Below are 24,236 nucleotides of genomic sequence, written 5' to 3'. Positions count from 1 at the left end.
TAAAACGCCATATTCTATTAGACTGCAGCATTCGTAAATAAATTTATAACATGCCAAATATAAAGGTAGAATGTACGCACAGCCTGATAAACGATGATCACAGGGCTCAAAAAGAACGTCATGCGGCAGATAGATCTTTCAGGCCATGGAGACACATCATGCGCCACGACAGGTACAAGCCGTCTACTGATCAGTGTCACAAGAGGGCGCACGCCATCACAAGAAAGCGTGTCCGGTGGTTCAATGGACGCAGTTTACGCTGCAGCAACGTTATCTTATCCCGTCTACTAACCCCTCCTCCCGTTTCATTGTGTTCAAAAGCAATAATGAAATGGCTAGTTGGTAACACATTATCCAGAGAGTATGGTGCGAGAAATCTCTCGGACGGCAAAAATTGAAGACGAAACACAACTTAGTGTTTATTGCACCTGAGTGCGCGTGAACACACACACACACACACACACACACACACACACACACACACACACACACACACACACACACACACACACACACACACACACACACACACACACACACACACACACACACATACACACACACACACACACACACACAACGTATATGTTTATATATAAATATATATATATATATATAAAGAGAGAGAGAGAGAGAGAGAGGAGACACAACTTAGCAGTTGCTTTGATTTTTGCCCGGATTCTCCTCATCCTCATTGTGTTGGGGGAGAAAACTCTTACTGCTACAATTAAATTCGAATGATAATTAAAAAATAGTTCAGGGCTTCATTTCCTGACGAGTAGTTTAAAAAATTAATGACGTTAGTATATAAAGCTCGAAGATTCTCAACATTTAACACCGAAAACAGGTGTCGCCGTTACACAGTGCATCAGTGATAACATCCGTGTAAAAAATCGCAATATCGAAAGTTGCACCTGCCGTGAAATGATCGGAATGTTTCCAATACGTCTGCAATTATGCCAGTACCAACGTTAAAATTATGAGAAAATTGTTAATACGTGAATTTCATATGTTTCACATGCAGTATCGAGAATAGTGATTTTATTTTGCGTTCTAAAGTTACAATGCTGTTGGCGCTACTTCCATAGCATGATTGCACGGCGTACACAAGCGACAGTCATTAACATGAATATCATGACATGCTTGTCATGATTTGATGCTTGTTACGCTCATGTTGCGCTCACGGCCGTTTCGCTAGCGTCTCATGTTCCAAATTTAGTATTATGGTACGTAAATAGATGACGAAGGTATGTGACGGGTGCAAACTTGATAATCATGAGATGCACGTCATGTAACAACTTGACTACATGCCACGCTCAATATGCGCTCGCGGCCGTTTTACTAGTTTCATTTATACAAAATTTGGTATAAGGGGACGTGAATGCATGACGAAGGTATGATACTGGTGCAAACATGATCACATGAGATGCGTGTCATGTAACAACATGACTACATGTGACGCTCATGGTGCGCTCGCGGCCGTTTTACTAGTTTCATTTATACAAAATTTGGTATAAGGGGACGTGAATGGATGACGAAGGTATGATACTGGTGCAAACATGTTCACATGAAATGCGTGTCATGTAACAACATGACTACATGCGATGCTCATGGTGCGCTCGCGGCCGTTTTACTAGTTTCATTTATACAAAATTTGGTATAAGGGGACGTGAATGGATGACGAAGGTATGATACTGGTGCAAACCTGTTCACATGAAATGCGTGTCATGTAACAACATGACTACATGCGACGCTCATGGTGCGCTCGCGGCCGTTTTAATAGTTTCATTTATACAAAATTTGGTATAAGGGGACGTGAATGGATGACGAAGGTATGATACTGGTGCAAACATGTTCACATGAAATGCGTGTCATGTAACAACATGACTACATGCGACGCTCATGGTGCGCTCGCGGCCGTTTTACTAGTTTCATTTATACAAAATTTGGTATAAGGGGACGTGAATGCATGACGAAGGTATGATACTGGTGCAAACATGTTCACATGAAATGCGTGTCATGTAACAACATGACTACATGCGACGCTCATGGTGCGCTCGCGGCCGTTTTACTAGTTTCATTTATACAAAATTTGGTATAAGGGGACGTGAATGGATGACGAAGGTATGATACTGGTGCAAACATGTTCACATGAACTGCGTGTCATGTAACAACATGACTACATGCGACGCTCATGGTGCGCTCGCGGCCGTTTCAGTAGCTTGACATATGCCTAATTTGGTATTACGTTAGGTCATTGTATGCCGAAGGTACTTGACTGCTGCAAACATGATATTCTTGTGATGCGGGTCATATAAGAACATGACTACATGCCACAGTCAAGGCGCCAATACATTTCGACGTGACGCGGCGCGCGTGCTCGCTAGTGTTCATTTCGTCGCGTCACGCCGGCGTTGCCACGCCAGGCGTCAGTCCTGCCATATGCTCGCCGACACGCGCCGCGCTGCGTCGCTTTGACGCTTGCGCGTTTCAGCGCGTCTGGCATCCCTCCGTAACGGAAGGAGGGAGACGCATTGTTGTCTGGATAACGCATCGGCGCGAATGGCAGTATGTCGCATTTGACACCGATTGCCTTTGGGCCGCGCTGACGAACGCTGGTCATGCAGGTCGCGCCTGGCGTAAGACTATAGGCACCCGACAGTGAACCAGAGGGCGCAACGAAGCCCTTTTGGCGGCCTCAGCATTGTTGGTACCGACCACCAGGGATACTAAGAAAGTGGAACGCTCGCTGAACACAGTGACACGCTGAAGCGTCAGTGCCCTTTTTGGCACGTTTGCAAAGAACGCTTCCTGGGCGCTTACATAATCAGCCGTGACCGCTTGCTCAACACTAAAAAAGAAAATGATATGCGCGTGCAAGTTCGTTTTTGCTGCGTCTACTCGCTAGGCTACGTATTGGAAGACTCGGTTTCGCTGCGCCTACCCGCTAGGCTGTGTGTTCTGGCGCTACGATCAGATCTCGTAAACTGCATCGCCGGGTGCCTATAGAGAGCTCGTGCTTTGCTAACGTAGCGTCGCTGTGCCAAGAGCACGCGCGCGTCAACACTACATTGGAGTATATTGGGCCCTTCATGATGCGCTCGCGGCCCTTTCGCTAGCTCCACATATACCAAATTTGGCGTTACGTGGTGTCACTGAATGCTGAAATACATGACTGGTGCAAACATAATAATACTGACACGCGTGTCATGTAAGAACATGGCAACATACCACGCTCATAGCGCGCTCGCGGCCATTTCGCTAGCTCCACATATACTAAATTTGGTATCACGTGACGTGAACAGACGAGGAAGTTAAACGACACATCCAAGCATGATAATCGTGACACGGAAGGCATGTACGGCTTCATTTACCTCCCCCTCGTAACATTGTGCTGATTTTAAAGTGACATATCAACATTTCTTATTCTCCGCTGTTCTTCTTCTCCGCTGTCTGGCTTTGCCATTGACAGGACGTTAAAAATTTGAACGCTTTTTGGAATAACATTTTTTACAAAAAAACAAAACTTCTACTTATTTTAAAGAACAGCGGTTTCAGTATTGACAAACCGGCCCTTTGTCTAGAAACAGATATTTCACTGAACCGTTAACGTTATAAAACGTAAATAATTACTACATTGACTTGTGCCAACAGGATGTTTCATGTAGAACCGGTGCGATTGTGTAGCCAGTTGTTGTCGATCTGTTGCGGTTCTACTGGAGAATGATGAGTTGTGGGTCTGCATGCCTCGTGCGTGATACGTGCCGCGTCCTTTTACCTTGTTGCGACGATTGGCACGTAGCCCTTCTGACCCCTGTTGGATTTATCTATAAACGCAATGCAGTAGGGCTGTAGTTGTGTGCATTTGTAAACGCAATACTGTAGTCGGATAGTTGTGTGCAGTGGATCATCGCACGGATTCGTGCCACGCCGCAACTCTCGAGCCATCTTTGGGATAGGAAACATTATAAGCTGTCTCTCTGTGCCACACATCTGTTGTTGTCTAGCGTGAGCGAGCTTTTCAGACAGGTCTGGAGACGCATCTGCTTCATGACCGAAAATTGAACTGCGCAATTTCCGGGAGGCTAGTTCTTGCAAAAGCCACAGGACACCTATATGGAAAAGCTGCCAGCTGTAGTAGGCTCGTGCCCAACGAACCCAAGACAAAAATGATTTTTTTCCTATTTTGCATGTTCTTACTCACCATTCCAGGACTTTAGGCCAGTGCCGATGGATGTCTTCTTGTTTATCATGGTTTAGATCGTCGATGTGGTGGTTCATTCTAATGGGACTACCTCGTAGAAAACAATACGTTTATGGGCTCTGATTTAGTATCACGCAATCTAGGTAACCCAAGGCAGTCGAAATAAAAAGCCGCGCAAGCTCTATCCGACGCTGCATCTTGAAATCATTTCGACCTGCATGACTACTTTCTACACTCAGCCAGCGCATTGAATGACGCGCTTGCCTTCCCTATTTGGCGGTTTTACTGCTCCATCAGAAACTGCGTGAACATCCATTCTCGAAATTCCCAGTATAGGCTAGTCACGCCTCGCGGAAGTACTATCCTGCCACACGGAGCTCTTGTTCGAAGCAGCAGGGGTGTCCAAATTATAGAGGTTACGCTGAATCAAAGACAAAACTACATCCACCCAACCATGCTTTTAAATGCAAAGCATTTTTAGCGAACTTCAGTGACTTTGAGCGTATCTATCTATCTATCTATCTATCTATCTATCTATCTATCTATCTATCTATCTATCTATCTATCTATCTATCTATCTATCTATCTATCTATCTATCTATCTATCTATCTATCTATCTATCTATCTATCTATCTATCTATCTATCTATCTATCTATCTATCTATCCAGCCGCCCACGACTTTTATCTGTCATCGCCGTTTCGATAATAGTATCGATACCAAACCTGGTATGGCATAACATGACTGTATTAAGAACATATTTCACTAGTCATGACATGAAAATCATGACATAAATGTCATTAATGTCATGATATACATTTCATGGTCCTGCAGGTCTTGTGGTGATTTTGTTCACATGGCATGTTGCAAAACTGGTATGATACGACATGATCACATGGTGAACACAAGCAACAGATCCTACCATGAAAAGAATGACATGCGTGTCATGCAACAACATGACTACATGCCACACTCATGATGCGCTTGCGGCCGTTTCGCTAGCGTTGCATACATCAAATTTGGTATTACGGTACGTGAATGGTTGACGAAGGTATGTGACTGGTGCAAACATGATAATCATAGATGTGTGTCGTGTAACAACATGACTACATGCCAAGCTCATGATGCGCTGGCGGCCGTTTCGCTAGCTTCACACTTATACCAAATTTGGTATTACGGGACGTGAATGGATGATGAAGGTATGATACTGGTGAAAACATGATAAACATGAGATGCATGTCATGTAACAACATGACTACATGCTACGCTCTTGATGCGCTCGCGGCCGTTTTGCTAGCTTCACATATACCAAACTAGGTATTGCGCGACGCGAACGGATGACATAGGTAAATGATACATCCAAACATAATAATCCCGACATGCGTGTCGTGTAATAACATGACTACATGCCACACTCATGATGCGCTCGCGGCTGTTTTGCTAGCTTCACATATGCAAAATTTGGTATTATGTGACGTCAATGGATGACAAAGGTATGTGACAGGCGCAAACATGATATTGAGATTCGTGTCATGTGAGAACATGACTACACGCCACAGTCAAGACACCGATATATTTCGACGTGACGCGGTGCGCGCGCTCACGGGCGGTCATTTTGTCTAGTCACGCCAGCGTTGCCACGCCAGGCACCACCGGTCCTGTCATATACTCGCAGGCGCGTGCTGCGCTGCGTTGCTTTGACGCATGCACGTTTCAGCACGTTCGGCGTCCCTCCGTGACGAAAGGAGGAAGACGCAGTATTGTCTGGGTAAAGGCTGGTGCACACCGGTGACTAGCAGTGGTCGTGTGACCATTTACTACTGGCGACGAAAAAGCGACTGATGTTCACTCCAGCAGAGGCTACACGCAAGCGACCAGAAGTCGCAAAAGCGGAGAGTCATGTCCGGATCTCGTTATCAGCGAGAACTCAGGAGACCGGCGCCGACCAGCTGATCGCCGCCAGCTGAGTGAGCGGAGCGAACCGGGCGCGCCGCATTTATTGTTTTCGTCCGTTCACGCCCCGCGTTCCCAACAGCGTCAAGTTCGATTCAAGCGAAGAACAAGACATTGTCATGGTGTTGATGCGCTGTGCCATGGTGTCAGCGCTGGCATCACAGATTCCTCCAAAGAAAAAAAATGACAGCATATCCACGGAGTGAATGATGGAGAGTGGAGCGAAGCATCCGTCCGTCCATGCGTTCTTGCTTCCGTCCGTCCATGCGCCCGTCTGTGTGACCATCCGTGTGTCCACCCGTCCGTGCGTGCGTCTGTTCGTGCGTCCACACGTCCATCTGTGCGTCCGTCTCTGCGTTCGTCCATGCATCCGCTCCTGCGTCCGTCCATGCGTCCATCCGTCGGTGCAGCCATCCGTGAGTCCGTCTATGCATTTGTCTGTGGGTCCGTTCGTCCATCTATTCAACACTCCAAGCAACACCATCTCGCATCTTTTCATCATATGGATGGATGGTTCGATACAGTTCGAACTACAAATACTGCATGTAAACTAGGCTAATAATTAACAAAGTTCTTGGGAAACGAAATAATGTCTGACGTTCTGTACGACAAGGCTGTCCTTTGTCTTCCCTCCTATTTTCAATTTTATAGAGTCATTTTGCCAAAAAGTCATGAAAAGCAGTAAGAAGCTGAAGTACGGGTACTGGAAGATGTACGCAGATGACATAGCTGTGTTTTGTGAATATAGTATTATCGCTGAAACCTTAAAAATTGTGAACCTGTTTTGTAATGCAAGTGGTGGATTGGTAAACTGGAGCAAGTGCGTGGGTTACTGGCATGGCGAATGGCATGTGACTCCACAATTAGTGGTTGGTATTTTATGCACTACTACTTCGGTACGATACCTAGGTGTACCATTAGAATATTATCTTAACAGTGAACCTTACGGGCGGCCTCAGGCCGTGGAGCTACAAGAAAAAGCTTAACAATTCAAAGGTTTCCAGCTATCAATTTTTGCCAGAGCAACCTTTTGTAACATGTTTTCATTCAGTAAGCTTTAATATGTCCTTCAAGGATTGCATTGTTCACGTGTGATTGTGCAGAAGCTTCTTCGAATATTTGCTGTTTTCTTGTGGGGTTCTTCGTGGGAGCGAACAAGTAGAAATCACTTATTAAGACGGGTTCGCTGTGGAGGGCTTGGTCTGTGTCATTTATCTTCGTCAGTTAGTTGATCGGTTAACGTTCTTCCGAAATACTCGAGACCCATTCATACGCACTGTTATACAGCTTAGGCTTGGAAGACGGTTGCCAGAATTTATTGTAGCATCTTATCACTTGAAAGCAAGCATTAGAGGTTACCTAAACGAAGTTGTTTTATGCCTCTTTCTAAAAACACGTTTTTCATTAGAATACCTCAGTACAGTTTCGCGTAAAAAATATAAAAAAATATAGTAGAAACAGTCCTTCCTGTTCCCCTATATGGAATATTATACCGTGTAGGCCCAGGCCAGAATGTCTTAAGCCGTGTAAAAACATAGAGGTATCACCTGGAGCGAAATCACTTTTCCTTAAATTGTACACTGGAACTTTGCCTGTGAAAACATGGATGCAAGAAAAAGGCTTATTCGTTTCTTGGTGTGTTCATTGCCTTCTTTGTGAAAAGCGGGAAACAATCGAACATGTTTTTCTGAAAAACTGGGATGCAGTCTTTTTCTGGGATGTTCTCAAAAAGACTTTGAAAAAGGATCTGCTTCTTGATGCCTATGGCATCAGATTTCTACCAGTATCAAAGAAGAAGGACCTTTTGACCTAGTTATGTTACTAGGCCTGCACGGTATATGGCAATCCAGAATGGCGGTGAGCCATGCTGATGTTAATTCACGTCCGGTTTGGCAATACTTCTTTCAATCTGTCTGTTCATTCGTGGAATCGCATAAGGTTCAACAAGAGGTGCCCGAATGGCTTCATCAGGTAAAAAAGCCTTCTACAGATAGATAATTTTTAAAAAGCCTGTAAAGTTTGACGCTTTTAACCTCTTTTCTTTTGTCAATGTTTGTCCTTCGTTTGATGTACATTTGTTCATGAATGTTGTATGTGCACAGGCAGTAAGGAAAAAAAAAGTGTTGGTGGTTCAGTGGTGAAATACTCGCCTGTCACGCGGGTGGCCCGGTTTCGAAAACTTTTCTTCCGTTTTTTTTTCTTTATGCTGCTGGAAATTTTTTATAAAGGTTTTACTCCCCTTCTCTATCTCTCTGGCCAAACTATTAACTACTAACGGCTCCGCCGCAGTGGTTCTGACCATGCTCTGGTCATGCCATCTAGGTCCCACTCTTTCTCTTTCTCAGATTCCTTACATAAATCGTGCCCCCTTCCTACCCTCCCCCATTATACCTAGACAAAACAACAACATAAAAAAAGCCTGTACCAAAATCTTTTCAAAGAACGACATTTTGTGTACACACGAAAGCGCTGTATATATATATATATATATATATATATATATATATATATATATATATATATATATTTCCGAGCTGGAAATAGACTGAGAACGAAGACGACGTGTTTTTGTTTATGTCTCTTGCTCTTGGCCCCTGCAGAAAAACACGCGGCCGGTTCTCGGACTCAACATCTCGGTGATCTGCTTACGTTGAACCGTGACACTGGTAGAGGTGCTGGACTGCAAGCCTGCCAATGCGCTGCACCCCATCTGGGAGTCGTTCATCAAGTCCCGACACGCAGCCACTTGTTACGACACCAGTGCACCGATTCAGTCAATGGTTGCTAGGCCTCTCTGCTGAGCTGATCTCCTTGAACGAACATTATACCAGACATTTCGTACCTCTACCAATGGCCTCCACCAGCTGGCCACAGGTGGTCTAAGGGATACAAGGCAGCCCCGTTTCCAATCCAGCCCAGGTAACACTTCTTCAGCCACTTGTACCTGATCACTTCAGTGGTGCCCCACAAGAAGATGTTGAAGATTGGCTTGAGCGTTACGAACGCGTAATGCCGCTACAGAAAGACTCGACGACGAATATTAACAACGACAAAATGGTGAGCGCCGACCTCAATGTAATTATTGATGGAGAGCAAGTGACAGCCTTAGTCGATACGGGTGCTGATTTTTTCATGATAAGTCATAAGCTGGCCGATCATCTTAGAAAAGTAAAAATGCAATGGACAGGACCACATTTAGGAACAGTGGGTGGTCAACTGCTGCTCCCATCTGAAAGATGCAGAGCAAGAATCAGCATAGGGGATTTCTCTTTTGTCGCCACTTTCAACGTTCTCCCAGAGTGATGCAAAGATTTAATTATAGGAATGGGAGCATGCCGCAATAATCAACATCCCGGACCGTGTGGTTTCGTTTTACAAGAAGGCTCGTCTGACAGATTCTGCATCACCAGAGCACAAATCCTTTCGTCTCAAAGACCGCAATATGGTCATGCCACCTCGATCATGTATCCTTGCAGTAGCATGTGACGTACCATTCGACGGTGAAGGAGTCACCGACCAACTAACTTTGCTGTTTTCACTCATGGGATTTCAATAGCACGAGAAATAGTCAATGTCACCGATGGCCAAATGAACTTGCTGTTGACGAATTTCACCTCCGAGCGATGGCACCTTTCAAAAGGCACAACTTTGACATATTTTGACGAGATAGCAGATGTTTGTGACTGCTTTTCAGCACTCGAATCAACGCCTACACAAGACCCGCATAACCTAAAACCTAACATTGACGTCAGCCCTACTTTAACGCAGCAACACCAGGAACGCCTGCTGCTAGCCGAGTTCCATGACTGTTTTGCGTCGACCTCGAAAGTCGGCTGGACGTTCTTGACTAATTGCCGAATCATCACAGAGGACGCGGCTAGACCAATTCATCGAAATCTATACCGTGTGGCTTCAAAAGAACGAGAAGCCATAGAACAGCAGGTAACAAAAATGCTTGAAGACGACGTGATTCAACCATCGAAAAGCCCTCGGGCGTCACCTGTTGTTCTAGTCAAGAACAAGGACGGCAGCGTGCGTTTCTGTGTGGACTATCGAAAGCTAAATCAGGTTACAAAAAAGACGTGTACCCGCTTCCTCGCGTGGATGATTGTATTGACAGGCTTCGAAACGCACGTTACTTCTCTTCCATGTACCTGAAAGAGTGAATATTAGCGAATTGAAGTCGACCCCAGGAATCGTGAAAAAACCGCGTTCGTGACGCCAGACGGACTGTACGAATTTAAGGTCTTACCATTTGGCTTGTGCTTCGCGCCTGGTACTTTTCAGCGTCTCGTGTATACCGTGCTCTGTGGGCTTAAATAAAGAACCTGCCTAGTATACCTTGATGACATCATTGTGCTTTCTACAACGTTTTACGAACACCTTGAATGATTGCAGGTTGTCTTGCAGGCCATACGAGCCGCAGGTCTGACGCTCAAGGCGGAGAAGTGTCACTTATGCTTTGAGGAACTACAGACTCTTGGCCATGTCGTAAGTTACGCAGGTGTTCGTCCAGATCCCGAGAAAGTTGCCGCGGTCGTACAGTTTCCAACATCATCAGACAAAAAGGCAGTCGGGCGTTTTCTGGGTCTCTGTGCATATTATCGGAGGTTTATTCCAGATTTTGCGCACATTGCGTCGCCTTCAACTTGTCTCACAAGAGATGACGTTGCATTTGTTTGGGGCGACGAACAGAAAGCTGCTTTCAATGACTAGTGGCAACGTCTACACACGACCCCCGTGCATGGCCATTTTGATGAGACAGCCTCTACAGTGCTCCATACTGACGCCAGCAATGTTGGCCTTGGAGCTGTGTTTGTGCAGTGCCAGGGCGATGAGGAAAGAGTGATCACTTACGCAAGCAGAACTCTTTCACGCACAGAAGCAATTACTCGACCACTGAAAAGGAATGCTTCGCCGTGGTGTGGGCAGTTATGAAATTTCGCCCATACTTGTATGGCCACCCATTGAAGGTTATCAGTTACCACCATTCGTTGTGTTGGTTAACAAGTCTGAAAAAGTCTTCCAGGCGATTGGCACGCTGGAGCCTTAGACTACAGGAATTTGATATAACGATGGTGCATAAGTCGGGAAAACGACACACGGACGCCGACTGCCTGCCTCGATCACCAATAGAGTCCGCTGCTTCCTTGATGAAGAGACAGCGTTACTCGGAATCCTCGACACGTCAACCATCGCAGATCACGAGCATTACGATCCTGAGCTACTTGGCTTGATTACTTATTTAGAAACACGAAGCCAGCACGCGCCGATAACCTTTGCAAGAGGACTATCGTCGTCGTGTCTGCGAAACAATGTCCTTTACAAAATGAACTTCTCGTCAGACGGGTCCACCTTTGCAAGAGGACTATCGTCGTTGTGTCTGCGAAACAATCTCCTTTACAAAATGAACTTCTCGTCAGACGGGTCCACCTACCTGCTTGTCGTCCCTACCACTCTTTGTTCAGAGGTATTGCAAGCGTGCCACAACGAGGTCACATCTGGGCATTTAGGCTACACGCGCACACTGGGCAGAGTTCGAGGGAGATATTACTGGCCTAGACTCACCGCTGCCGTGAAGCATCATGTTCGCGCCTGCCTTGATTGCCAGCGGTGCAAGGTACCTCCGACAAAACCAGCCGATTTGCTACACCCTGTCCAGATCCCGACAGTGCCATCTGACCAGATCGAAATGAAACTTTTGGACCCAATTCCCACCTCTAGTGCTGATAACTACTCGGTTATAGTGGCGACTGACTACCTTACTCGCTACGCCGAGACAAAAGCCATCCAGAGAGGCACAGCTGAGGAGGTGGCTCGATTCTTCATAGAGAACATTGTGCTGAGACACGGTGTGCCGTCGATCGTTATAACAGATCAAACCGTATTCACGGCCGTGCTTTTAGATCATGTGTTGGTGGTCAGTGGTACTATTCATCGCAAGTCGACCGCTCGCCATCCACAAACCAACGGGTGTACCGAGCGGCTCAACAAAACTCTAGAAGACATGCTTTCAATGTATGTGGACATCGAACACAAAAACTGGGACGAGATTCCCCCTTACATAACGTTTGCATACAACACCGCTAAACAAGAAACCACACGGATGACCCCAATTCAGCCTTGTTGACGGACGAGAAGTAAGGACGATGTTGGACGCGATGCTGTAACACGAATGCGATGACAACGAAACGAGTGCTGACGCGTTTACTCAACGCGCAGAGGAAGCCAGGCAGCTCGCATGTGTGCGAATATACCAACAGCAAGAGTACGACGCAGGTCGCTATAACCTACGTCATACACCTGTAACGTACGAAACCGGTGACAGTCTAAGGGGGTGGACGCCTGTACGAAGACGGGGAGTATCCGAAAAGTTGCTCAGATGATACTTCAGACCTTATCGAGTGCTGCGACGACTAAGCGACGTTACCTACGAAGTCGTCCCGGATGGCCGAAACTGTACAAGGCATCACCAGTAACCGGAAATATGGGTTACGGAGGCGCACCTTCATAATGTTGTACAAGATGTACATGCTTCCGATCACGGAATTCGGATGCATACTATTCTTGGGTGGCCCTGCTTATAAAACAAAACGTCTAGTTGTCTTGGAGTGAGAAGCACTGCGAATGTGTCAGGGACTCCCTAGGTTTGTGGCTATCAACGTACTGCACCAGGAAGCGCGCCGGCCTACACTATTTCGTGGATTTCCCATTTTGACAGTGAAAGCATTTTTAAAATTTTATAGCTTACGGCAAGAAGATCTCACTATGTTTTTATCGCAAACCCAGACGCCTTCTTTCTTGCTCATTGGCCACGGTTTCACACACGCCAGATAATAATTGTACAAAAGAATCTACAGAGTAATAATGTAAAAATTAGAAAAGTAATTGAGACTAATGACTCAAAGTGTCATGTTATAATTGAATATGATGATATTTTTACCCAAAACGCCAAGTTACAATCTTTCAAAATTTTTAAATAACATATTATTAGATTACTTGGAATATGCAGAAACTAAAAATATAACAGCCACAGTTGCTTCAGTAAATGATCGAAAGGCAGGTGTAGGCATTGCGTCTGATTCGCTTGACTGGTCCTTCTCAGTGAGACTGCCTCATTTTACTCCAGTTTTTGAAGTGGAGCTCGTGGTGATTATTTTAGCTTTTCGAAAACTTCCGTCAAACCAAAACAACGCAGTCATAATGACGAACTTTCTTTCACTTTGTGCAGCTCTGACAACTTCTGAGAACTCTTGAATTCTAAGTACATTCAGAACATTAGTACCACCGCAGTTGAGACTCTTGAGGTTACTATGGGTTCCGGCACTCTGTCGATTAAGAATAAATGAACTGGCCAACTCCATAGCACGAGCTGCACTTGATGGCCCAATTTTATCGATACTGCCAGATGTTAAATATATTACAGCAATAAGATATCGAAAATCAGCAATCTGCACTAATATAATAAAAAATAACTACATGGACAAAATATAACGACCTCAAGTTTCCATGGCGACCCTACTGGAGCCAGTTCAGAAAGCTCAAAGTTTTAATTCCTAAATTCCGATGTCGTGTCCCCCCCTCCACTAAACCTGTATCTACACAGCTGGTCAGGCAATATCACCCCTCTTCGCATTCCGCGGAGAAACGGAATCAATATAAATTATTTTTTGTATTGTCGCCGATACGATATAGTTAGAAAAAGGCTTCTAGTTATTCAATTTCTAAAAATAGGCGTTAGACTGACGGCGGAAACTGCACTAAGCTTTGGTGCCTCAGTTTTGGGACATTGCCACCGGGATGTTTTCAATGCCGTTTGCGATTATATTCACGCATACAAACGTATACCTCATTGATCTTCAATCAAACAATTATTATTTATTACCCCACCAAAATTTGAAATGGTTAGGTGAAGCAAACGCAGCTGAGTGGTAACCACAACACCTGAAATCTCAAATTTTCTCAACTTGATTCTTCCATTTTTTACTTTTTTTCGTTTGCTGACTTTTTATGTGGTTTTCCTTACATTAGTCATAATATAATACAAATTCATAACACATAGCTATGATGCTCACAGTAAAAAAGCACTACTCTTTCTTGGCCAATTTCTCTGACTGGGTGTGAGCCATGAGTCCAGGGAAACAAACAAACAAACAGTCTCGTGAATAGGAACGCTGAAGAAGACGACGTGCTTTTGTTTATGCCTCTTCCTCTTGGCTCCTGCATAAAAACACACGCCGTTGGTTCTCGGATTCAACGTCTCGGTTATCGGCTTACGTTGAACCATCACAATATTGTGATGACAAGCAGCAGCGGCATCGGTGCTCGAGTTGTCGACGAGCTAGCTGGGGGAAGAAGAGGAAGACGAAGGAGAGAATAGAACAACTTTGTGTTTGCTTAGAAATCTAACACTTTTAAATTATTATCTATATTACCTAATGAATTCAATCCTTCCTTTCAAAAAGAGAATTATTTGAAAAGCAAGGCACCGTCCCAATTTTGGCCTTATCCCCCTAGGTGGGTTGCGCCAAGTTGTTGAGGAACCAACAAACCAACCAACCAACGATCAGGCATTGTTACTATTTGTCTCGTTTCAAAGGCGCAATTAAGCAACCGAACTTTGCGGCTGAAGCCACCTGTACCTCGTGTGTCGTCAACAGCGTGGGTCTCTCAATCCAGGACCACCGTCCACGCTTCCTCAGTGATGGACTTCATGACCCAACCGCTGCTGCAGCTGCCCAACGAATTATTCGCGGACGGCGTCATTGCCTCTTCTGTGGCTACTGCAGGGTACGATCTGTCAGGAACCTTACTACCACCCTTGTCACAGAAGGCGCATGGGGCCCTGTCGTTACAAAACGTCACGTACACTTCCTGTAGTATAAATCCGGTGCCCAAGGTTCTTCTAACGGGTGAGCATTCAAGTTACATCAGTCGGGCTTCCTTGGCGTACCCCAGCGTTGCCGAGACAGCGCACAGTGTGCCGTTGCCCGGCAACGCTGTTCATATTTCCCGTCGTGACAACCCCTCGTTCAATGCTTTGTGCACCCCTGAGCAGCTTTGGGATGCAGTACAAGCTCCCTCGGAGAAGCATCCTGTTATCTTGACCACAACCAACACCTACCACTTCTCCAACATTGCCACTGGCTCCGCATGCGAATCCTCGGATAGCGCCCCGCAGCTGAGGCGTACTATTGTGGGACTCCGCTTTCTGCTTAACGTTTGGATAGCGTGGAGTTTCATGATATGTCGTGCTGCTGTATCGACATTCTGCGCAATGAATGCCCTTCTGGCTGCGGCCACCTCGCAATAAATTGAATGCAGTTTAGCCGACAAGCGCAGAGAGCTCAGGAGTGTCCTCACACAGCTCTTACAATAACTTAACAGTACGGCATTGGCACGCTCTGGATTTGCACCTGCCGTGCAACCATCACTGGCACTCTGCGAACTACCAGAAGTTTACGGGTTCCAGAACGACGCTGACGACGGGGGGGGGGGGGGGGGGCGACCGTGAACACTCTCGCTGCTCGCAATGCGTGGACCAAGTAACAGAAGTGAAGTGTGGTCGTGGACCGCCTTGAGGATATTGCCACGGCATGGTACAGGTACAAAGGCGTCAGGCAGCAATCCTAGGCAGAATGGAGTGCATCCCTGATTGAAGCTTTCGGCCGGATTCCCTGCAACTCCAGCACGACTAGCTCGATCTTTCCTGAGGACGGAGCTCAAATAGCGCCCCATTTCAAAGCTGCAACTGCGCGCTGCAGCTCACCTGCAAAGAGCTACACAGCTGGGCCTGGTAATGACACATGACTAAAGCCATGCTGTGGCTATGCCTTAGTATCCGCCGCCAGAACACCCATGTCCATGGTTGAGGGCTTTTCGCATCTATATCGGTCGGGAAATGAGTACCCATGCTCGCCATAACTTGAGCACTTAGGTGCACAAGCCGACGGCGTAGAAGACGATATATCACCTCATGCACACGCCTCGACGGATTCTACCAACATCTCTGACAAGACGAATGTTGATCGGCATGAGGCGCATTCATTAGCCGAAGCTAAGAGCTCGAATGACTTGCTCAGAGAGAATTTTCAGAAGACATGAAGGTCTGTGAAAAGTCTGACATCAACTTCATCGAACACCTTCATGTGCAGTCCAAGTCCTCTGTTGAAACGGCATGCAACGATGATCTACCGCCTTTGCGTAGCGAGGCTTCAAGGATTGCTGACTAGAGAACGTTGAACAGATCAACAGCAAAACCTCCGCAAAAGTATCAGCCGCGTCACAGGTCAGCGCGAGAACTTCACCCTATGTGGATGCAGAAGTCGAGTAGGACACCTAGGCACCTTTCAACCCACTAAGAAATGCGCAGCCGGCCGAATAAGGTGCTACAAGTTGCATTGCCGGATCTATCAGTTCCGGACCGCTCTTTCGAAATAGGGCAAGAGAAAGGCAAGCGTTCTGCGATCAGCGTGCGACCATGTCGATCCATTGCAGGGCCACCCTTCAGAACCATCACCAAAGAAATTGGTATCCAAACCACATCACTGCAGGGAAATTCGACTATACCACAAGATTGCCTGTTCGTTCTACCAAAGGAAAATTGAACTCGAACTGCTTTCTCTGAAAAGTCGCAGCGTGGCGGCCGAGGTTGTAGACCACCACAATACAGCCAATGTCGTCCCCCGAAGTTATCAACAAAGCGACAAACCAGGACCCAGTCTCCACTGTGACAAGGTGAACGACTCAGGTGATATAGCCATGTCGGCCGTCGGAGTTAGATTCGATAAACTTCAAGCGTGGTCGGCGGGGCTGACCGTCACAATGCAGCCAACCCCACCCACCTGAAGCACTGGTGGCAGCAGCACGCGCGCGCAGTCCTGGCCGAGTGTGATGACTGTAAGCAGCGGCATCGAGGCTCCAGTAGAGAATAGAACAACCAGCTAACGATCACGGTCGTTGTGTCTCTTTGTCTCGTTGCAATATATATATATATATATATATATATATATATATATATATATATATATATATATATATATATATATATATATATATATATATATATATATATATATATATATATATATATATATATATATATATATATATATATATATATATATATATATTATGAAGTCTTGGTAGTCTTGGCTGCGACAGCGTTTATTTGAGGAAAGACCTCGCAAAACGAACGGGCAGAGCCAGCACACAGACGATGACAATGATGATGACCCAGAGTGGCAATGAGGGCAAAGAGACAAGCGGATGATGGTGATTGTGATTATGCAGTGATGAGGACGATGTAAGTTACAAATGCCCACACTAATTCCCCCCACTTGGGAGCGGACACCCTGGCCGCCGAAAGTCAAAGTGACGGGGAACGTCGCGTGAAAGGTTTCATGCGACAAACGTGGACAATCTCTGTGCTGCGGTAGCGGCGGTCTGTTGGGGCGACGAGTGGTGTCACACGATAATTAACCGGCGAAGTCTGTTCTAAAACAATGTATGGCCCGATGAAGCGTGGTTGGAATTTGTCACAGAGACCAGAAGTGCGAATAGGTGTCAAAAGCAGCACCTCGTCACCAGGTTGGAAAGACACAACGCGGTGGGATTCGTCATAGATGATCTTCCGCTCGTGCTGTCTCGCTTCAGTATTGATGCGAGCCTGATGGCGAGACTGGGCCAGGCGGGAAATGTATTCTTCGCTAGAAGACTGACATGAATTCCCATGGCTGCTAAAGAAGGAGACGTCGAGAAAGGTAGTCGGGGTGCGTCCGTACACGAGGTAAAACTGTGAGAAGCAAGTTGTTCGCTGAACGGCGGTGTTGTAAGCGAATGTCAGGAATTGTAAAAGAGTATCCCAGTTTTTGTGGTCGGGTTGGACGTAAACGGCTATCATGTCTGCAAGGGTTCGGTGAAATCTTTCTGTGAGACCATTTATCTGAAGGTGGTAGCTTGAAGCTGTCTTATGAGTAGTTCCAGAAGCGCGCAGTACTTCATTTACAACTTGTGACAGAAACACTTTGCCGCGGTCACTAAGCAGTACACGAGGAGCCCCATGACGCAGTATTACTGCGTGAAGAATAAAGTCTGCAACTTCCACAGCTGAGCCTGTAGTAACAGAGGAAGTCTCAGCGTAGCGTGTCAGGTGGTCCACGGCAGTCACTATCCATCGTTTGCCAGCAGATGTGACGGGGAGAGGCCCGTAAAGGTCAACACCTACAACCTCGAACGGCATTGAAGGGCACGGAAGTGGCTGTAGAGGTCCAGCAGGTGCCGACGTGGGGAGTTTACGACGCTGGCATGGGTAGCAGGAACCGACGTACCGAGCTACACTAGAAGAAAGGCCAGGCCAGTAATAACGACATCGAATGCGGTCAAGAGTTTTTTTAAAACCAAGATGACCAGCAGTCAAGTCGTCATGGAAGGCTTCGAGCACCTGAAGTCGAAGAGAGCGTGGCAGTACAGGAACCGAGCGCTGACCGTCAGGGTGGTAGACGTGGCGGTAGAGAACCTCATTGTCCAGCTTAAAGTGCAGGAGTTGACGACGGAGTCGCGCGTTTGGTGGATGAGAAATTCCCGAAAGGTGGTCCATGATGCGTCTGCAGTATGAATCGGACCGCTGGCGGGAGATAAATGTTGGCTCGTCGTCCGAAAAGGGTTGCGTTATTGATGCGAGCGTATGAACTTTGGTAGATGTGGCGGTTGAGTTCTCACCAACGCTCATATGGGTAGTTGGAAGCGGGCAACGAGATAAAGGATCGGCGTCTTGATGTTTTCTGCCTGACTTGTAAGTTATGTCAAAGTCGTACTCCTGCAGGCGTAGTATCCACCGACCCAAGCGTCCGGACAAGTTCTTCAGTGTAGAAAGCCAGCATAAGGCATGGTGGTCCGTAACGATTGTGAAGTGACGGCCGTGGAGATAGGGACGGAACTTCTGGACCGACCAAACCACAGCCAAACACTCTTGCTCAGTTATAGTGTAGTTCTTTTCAGCAGCGGTGAGTACGCGACTGGCATATGCAACAACTTTCTCTAGGGAAGACTTGTCGCGTTGTAGAAGAACGGCTCCTATACCAAGGCCGCTAGCGTCGGTATGAAGGATAGTCGGGACGGCTTCGTCAAAGTGGCAGAGCAGAGGTTCAGACGTGAGTGCCCGCTTCAACAGGTCGAAAGCTGTTTGGCATTCTTCAGACCACAGAAAGGGGACGTTGGAAGCAAGTAGTTGGTGTAATGGAGCAGCAATAGAAGCGAAGTTCTGGATAAACCGGCGAAAATAGGAGGCGAGGCCAAGGAAACTGCGAAGCTCCTTTGGTTTTTTGGGGCGCGGAAAGTGAAGGACTGCAGAAATCTTGTCAGGGTCGGGCCGGATGCCATCTTTGATAATGACGTGTCCTAAGACCTTGATAGATTTGCTAGCGAAAGAGCATTTCTTCGTGTTTATTTGAAGCCCGGCGCCGGCAAGGCACGTCAAAACTTGATCCAATCGTTCTAGGTGCTCAGGAAACGTTGACGAAAAGATAATAATGTCGTCCAGGTAGCAAAGGCAACTTTTCCATTTCAGGCCGCGCAGCACGGTATCTATCATGCGCTCAAAAGTCGCGGGTGCGTTGCAGAGCCCGAAAGGCATCACGTTGAATTCATATAGCCCGTCGGGGGTTGCGAATGCCGTTTTCTCCTTATCGTCTTCATGCATGGGGATCTGCCAGTACCCAGAACGCAAGTCGATGCTTGAAAAGAATTCCGCGCCTTGTAGGGAATCAAGGGCGTCGTCAATGCGTGGCATAGGGTACACGTCCTTGCGTGTGATCTTATTGAGTGCCCGGTAGTCCACGCAAAACTGCACAGAGCCATCCTTTTTATGGACCAAAACAATAGGAGACGACCAAGAGCTAGATGAGGGACGGATGACTTCCCGTTTAAGCATGTCCGCAACGTTTTCTTCTATAATTTTTCTTTCAGTTAGAGACACGTGGTAGGGTCGGCGGTGTACAATAGATGTCCCAACAGTTTGAATTCGATGTGCTGCAGTATTAGTGTGGCCCAGCTTTGACGAGCAAATATCGAAAGAATTTGCATGTTTCTGTAACAATGTGAGCAGCTGCTGCCTCTGTGAATATGTCAATTCGCTGCTGATAGTGGTGGTAAAGGCGGAGGAAGAAACATGCTCACCGAGGCAAGGTTGTTTGGATGCAATGGCCTGAAGTGGCGTGACGAGTACAGGCTCGAAGTCACCAACACGGGCCACAGTAGTGCCCTGTGGCAGTAAGATCTTCTCCGGTGTAGAGTAGACAGCGGTGACAAGTGCCGAGCCATTGCAAAAACGAACGACACCGGACGGAAGAACTATACCTTTGCGAACGCAAAGTGGCGACGGTGAGACCAATACATCCCCGTGATAGATGTCGTTGGACGTAATGCTGACAATTTGCTCTTGTAGTGGCGGGAGTTCAATGTCTTGCGCAGCGACCAGACGAAGTGGCTTCTGATTATCGTCGTCAAGGATGTAGTCGGTGTCAGCGAGATGAACGACGCGTTGTTCACAACAAATCGCCGCGGAAGCAGATGATAGAAAATCCCACCCTAAAATTAGTTGGTGAGAGCAGCGGGACAGGACAGCAAACTGGACATGATGGCGGATGCCGTCGATGAAAACACGCACAGTACAAAGCGCGGAAGGGCGAATGATGTTCCCCTGGGCAGCAACTAACGTGGGGCCATCGTAAGGCGTCATTACTTTCCTTAAATGTTCACACAAATCAGCACGTATCACAGACAATGTCGCACCTGTGTCCACCAAAGCATCGACTCGCACTCCTTCCACTTCCACAGAAACCATGTTACACGGGCCTAATGGAGGAATTTCAGTTCTAATTCCGAATGCAGTTTTTCCTCCGCAAACTGCATCACTTAGTTTTCCGAATGAATATCAGAGCTGAATGAGGCGGGCCGAAGTGGAGAAGTGGAAAGGCGGAAGGGCGAAGGCGAGCGGCGTCTCGTGTTTCGGCTGTTTCGTGGTGCAGTCGATGCAGGAGGAGATGGAGACCAGTGCGGGGGAGACGAATAACGCCGACCTTGATAAGACGCCCCGTTGTACAAATCCCGTTCACGCACATTGTTCCGACGCTCATCTTACTGGCGCTTTCGGCAGAAACGAGATGTGTGGCCGCGATAGCCACAGTAGTAGCATACAGGGCGAGACGAGCGCCACGGTGGGGAATAGAAGGCATTCGGGGCACCTGGAGATGGCGCGGTCAGGTGGGCCGAAGGGTCAGGGGCCACGGAATGGTAGTTAACCGGGGTAGCGGCAGCAACTGACGCGTAGGACGGACGTGGCGATGTCGCGTGGGCGTCGCTGGGAGGCACGGCAACAACTTGAGGGTACGTGGCTATAGGGTGAGAAGCAGGTGGCTGTACGGGCGCAGAGCCAGTCAGGCATGTAAGTTCCTTCCTGATGATGTCACGTAAGGGCATTCCCGAAGGCTGTGTAGGCCGCGGTGTCGGATGTGTGAAGCCCATGGACCGCAATTCTTCGCGCATAATGTACCGGATGAGGTCACGCAGATGGCCATCTGACGTGGACTGGTGGTCGCCGATGTCTGGTTGAAGGCGGACGGAGTCCAGCGCATCAAGGCGCTGGCATGTCGCCACGACATCAGCGATGGTAGCTGGGTTTTGCACAGCGAGGGCATTAAAGGCAACAGGCCCAATGCCTTTCAATATGTGGCGCACTTTGTCCGATTCCGGCATGGATTTATTGACACGCCGGCAGAGTGCGAGGACATCCTCGATGTATGAAGTATACGATTCACCGGGATGTTGTCGGCGAGTATCGAGTGTCCTCTTCGCGACGGCGGATCGAATATCTGGTGTCCCAAAGACGTGCCGCAGCTGCTGCTGGAAGGTAGCCCAGTCGGGTAAGTCAACGACGTGGTTAAAATGCCACGTCTTCGCGACTCCAACCAGATAAGAAGGCACGTAACGCAGTTTGGCGGCCTCGTCCCACCTATTAGCGGCACTTACACGGTCGTAGTCATCAAGCCAGTCTTCTACGTCTTCTCCCCGAAGACCAGCGAAGAGCGGGGGTTCCCGCTGATGTCCGTGTATGTAAGTAGGAGGGGCAGCTTGCGGCGGTGTGTGGTTGATGACATCAGTGCCGGCAGGCTCGGTCTGGGACATGCTGCCTGACTGTGGGCGCAAGCGGCGGCCTGAACGAAGCTTCAGGGGGTATAGCGGGCTGTGGGAGGTCAGAGGACCGAAAATCCACTTCCACCACGTATGAAGTCTTGGTAGTCTTGGCTGTGACAGCGTTTATTTGAGGAAAGATCTCGCAAAACAAACGGGCAGAGCCAGCACACAGACGATGACGATGATGATGACCCAGAGTGGCAATGAGGGCAAAGAGACAAGCGGATGATGGTGATTGTGATTATGCAGGGATGAGGACGATGTAAGTTACAAATGCCCACAATATATATATATATATATATATATATATATATATATATATATATATATATATATATATTGACCCGTGTCTACATGTAGACAAAAGCGATGATGGGGGATTTAGCAGACACCAGACAGTGGGCCTCTGGCTTGACTGGAGAACGAAGAAAATCTTGCGGCTCAGCTGTTGAGAACACGCTGCTTTCGCTGCCTCAAGGCGTGCTTGTGCTTTGTTCACGTTGTACTGCGACACTGGTGGAGGTGCTGGCCCGCGACCCCGCCTGATGCTCCACACTCCCACGGGGAGCCGTTCATCCAGTCCAGAAGCACTTGTCGACACTCCCGTGCATCGCTTCAGTCGTCGCTTGCGAGGCGTCCTTCCAGAGTTCACTCTCTCACAGGAACACTCTACAAAGCACCGCTCACATCTTCCAATGGCCACCGCCATTCGACAACAGTTACTACGCTTTGGTGGTGGAGCACATGAAGACGTCGAAAACTGGCTTGATCACTATGAACGTGTCGCCAACACCTACCAGTAGTCTCTTGAGGAAAGGCTTTCCCGCGCCTATTTTTATCTCGACGACAGCGCTCGAACTTGGTACGAGAACAGAGAAGGCAGTTTGTCAACATGGAGCGACTTTAAAAGAGGGATGATTGACACATTTGCCGATGTCGACCAGCGCGAACGTGCGCAGCATTTACTCGAGCTACGGGTTCAGAAACCCAATGAAACGGTCACAATGTTCGCTGAGGACATGGCCCGTCTCTTCCGTAAAGCTGACACGCACGTGACCGACGACAAAAAGTTGCGCTACCTCATGCGCGGCGTTAAAGAGCAATTGTTCGCCGGACTTTTGCGGAACCCGCCAAGCACCGTGACAGACTTCATCAAAGAACTTACGGCTATCAAACGGGCGCTTCACCTACGATGCCGACAATACGATCGCTTGTTCAGCAGCGCCCACATTCAAGTCGCTGCTACGACATCTGACAATCAAAGCTCGTTGCGCGATTTATTAAGAGAGATTGTTCGCGAAGAGCTGCTGAAGCTGCGGAATCTGGTCACGGAACCACCCACGGCGTCTGTCGCTGAAGTCGTCCGCGAAAAAATACGCCAAGCGTTTTCAACAGCTGATTCTACTGACGATCAGCGACCTATGAGCTACGCAGCTGCGCTTCGCCGCCCACCGCCCGTTGCGCCGTCGTACCGCCAGCCATCGGCAGCCGTTCCTTGGTCGCCACCGCAAGAACAGACATCGCGGCGCCCTGTCGTCGTGCCGCCGTACGAAATGTCACCGTACCAAGAGCCGTCTCCCAACGAAACACGGCATTTGCCACATTACGAGCGGTTGCGGCGTCCACAGCTTCGTAAAACAGACGCTTGGCGCACTGTAGATAGGCGTCCGCGTTGTTTTACCTGTGGAGGTGTGGGCCACATTTCCCGCCATTGCTGGCACCGCCTAGATATGTTTCGACCTCTTTTGCAATGGTCTGATGATCGACGCGCCAACGATGGCTACGCACCGCGCCGGGACGCTCATTCTCATGGACCCCCCTTGTCTCAGTCCCATTTTGACAACCGCCGTGCCAATAATGACGACAGTGTGCCTGATTACCAGCCAGG

The 24,236-nt window shown here is 47.8% G+C and overlaps 1 protein-coding gene and 1 non-coding gene across 2 annotated transcripts in view; one reads left to right on the top strand and one right to left on the bottom strand.

Moving 5' to 3' along the window:
- LOC119169452 (uncharacterized) overlaps positions 1-24,236 on the bottom strand; it is a 54,200-nt gene that overhangs the window by 17,459 nt on the left and 12,505 nt on the right. The window lies entirely within an intron of this gene.
- On the top strand, positions 3,701-3,813 carry LOC119170915 (small nucleolar RNA U13). The gene has a single exon (XR_005109787.2). It is a non-coding gene; the product is annotated as a small nucleolar RNA U13 (small nucleolar RNA).

The sequence above is a fragment of the Rhipicephalus microplus genome, chromosome 2, assembly GCF_043290135.1.
Source record: "Rhipicephalus microplus isolate Deutch F79 chromosome 2, USDA_Rmic, whole genome shotgun sequence".
NCBI lineage: Eukaryota > Metazoa > Arthropoda > Arachnida > Ixodida > Ixodidae > Rhipicephalus > Rhipicephalus microplus.
The sequence above is the reverse complement of the archived record's forward strand: the minus strand, read 5'-3'. Positions and strand labels throughout refer to the sequence as shown.